The sequence below is a fragment of the Elephas maximus genome, chromosome 1 (assembly GCF_024166365.1).
Source record: "Elephas maximus indicus isolate mEleMax1 chromosome 1, mEleMax1 primary haplotype, whole genome shotgun sequence".
In the NCBI taxonomy this organism is placed as follows: domain Eukaryota; kingdom Metazoa; phylum Chordata; class Mammalia; order Proboscidea; family Elephantidae; genus Elephas; species Elephas maximus.
The window spans coordinates 73,882,098-73,884,152 of record NC_064819.1 but is presented as its reverse complement, the minus strand read 5'-3'; the positions used below and the strand labels follow the sequence as shown (position 1 = coordinate 73,884,152).

Genomic DNA, 2,055 nt, shown 5'->3' with positions numbered 1-2,055 from the left:
CCCTTTTTAACATCCCCAACTGAACTTATAATACTATCTTCCTTTTTTTAGGATTATGCATCATTGATTCTACTAAGAGATTTATAATTATTTCATTTAGTCCAGGTGAATTTTGGAAACACAACTATGCATCACGATCTGCACTTACCAGTAAAGGGAGGGTGGTGAGTGTCCAGTACGGACTTGGGCAATGGTCTGTCACTTAGTTCAGTCTCAAAGTCTCTGTAAAGTCATTAGGGATCCAAGCCACCTATTTGCAGTTCTGAAGTGCATCCTGGAGCTCAGAGAACTTTATGGGTTAGCCTTCCCGAACTCCTTCTCCTCTACAACCTCAGAGGTACTTTCTTGTTGCTTGGGGCTTCCCTTTTCAGTCCCCTACCCAGGAAGCTGGGACTTTCTTCCCTGGGCTCTGCCCCGCCCTCCTCAAGTCTGTGGCTGCCTTTAGGCCAAGCTGTACGAAGAAAAAGGAAAAATAGGAATAGGACATGCAACGTCTTTTTGGAATCGCAGCTCATCTAAACAAATAGAAAACAAATTATAAATCGCTAGATCTATATATTGTCAGTGCTCCTACGTAATTTCAAAGAGATCAGTATTTTCTCGTTTTCAACAGGTAGAAGTCCAAAGTGCAAAACCTGGAGAATGTGGGTATCGATCCCACTACCTCTCACATGCTAAGCGAGCGCTCTACCACTTGAGCTAATTCCCCTTGCACTTTAAGTGCGTTGTATTTATTCAAGAATCAAAATGTCGGTCAACCCTCCAGTATCCACTATCTCAAGCACTTCCTAACACCAGAATTTTTCAGGTCATTAAAGCTGAACCATACGGATCCCTGGCAGCGCAGTGGTTAAGCTCTCGGCCTCCAATAGAAAGGTTTGAACCCACCAGCAGCTCCGCGGGAAAACGACGTGACAGCCTGCTTCCCCAAACAGGTACAGCCTTGGAAATCTGTGGGGCCCTTCTACTCTCTCTTATCGGGTCTCCAAGAGTCGGAATCCAGCATAAGACAACGGGTTTGGTTTTTAGTAGAATTAATGCGGAACCAGGACTCAACCCGGGGCGGGCCAGCTCTGAGATGGCCTGGGACAAGATCCTCCTGGGTGCTCAGCCCCCTGTGCCGCCAGGGACAAGAAGAGGTAAATCGGTAAATGTCGCGGTGGCAAAGCTCGGGCGCCGCCAACATTTTACGTTTCTGATTTTCAAGACGGGAAGAGAGGACGTCCCAACTAGAGAGGACCGACCCACAAAGTTCTGGCGATGGGGCACAGTTCTCCTAGGATGTCCATCTGACTCTTTGAAAGGCGTGTTGTCATTTGCTCCCCGCAGCTGTGGCCGCCCAGGAGGAGGCAGCGGGGCGTCCTCTCCCCGACTCCAGAAGGCAAACAGCACCAAGTATTTCTGCTGCGTTTTGAACCAAAGACCTTACGCTTTTTAGGTGAGCATGGTAACAGCTGTTATCCGGAAACTCATCTATTTGTGAGTTTTCTTTTTCTAATTTCTGAGAGATTTGTGTTCAATTCCCATTAAGGTGTGTCGTGTAGAAATCATATATCCCCATCATATGAGAAAACTGCGAAAATCACCACAGTATTACAGAAAGGAGCCATGTGGGTCAAAAGGGAAGATCATACTACACTGAAGGATTCAAGAGTGGACCTTGAGGAATGCAGATGAGGAGGGAACACAGGCCTGAAAGAACATTCCTTTGTGAGGACAGTACCTGTTTGTGTGTGTGTGTGTGTGTAGAATATTCTTTGAGGAAAGCAGTGATTGAAAAGCCTGGACACTTGGAGTTATGTTGGGATAATACTATGGAGGCTTGAGAATCTTTGAAGAGTTCAAAGTCAAATTTTAGGAAAAGGGTTTTAGCTCTAAATGTTAAAGAGGTTAGAAATAGTAAAACTGAAATTGGAAGAAAAGGAAAGAATTTCTAAAAGTATTTATGGATTGAGGTTTATCCTCTGTTGTCCCGTCAGCTCCTGAGGTCAGCAGCATCAGTCTCTCTGCATCTCCAGCACCCACTGCACTGCCTGTTCCAGAATGCATCCTCCA

General features: G+C 45.8%; 1 non-coding gene across 1 annotated transcript; it reads right to left on the bottom strand.

Annotated features, from left to right (window-relative positions):
• Positions 1-636: 636 nt before the first annotated feature.
• On the bottom strand, positions 637-709 carry TRNAA-AGC (transfer RNA alanine (anticodon AGC)). Its single transcript has one exon. It is a non-coding gene; the product is annotated as a tRNA-Ala (tRNA).
• Between the last annotated feature and the right edge of the window lie 1,346 nt (positions 710-2,055).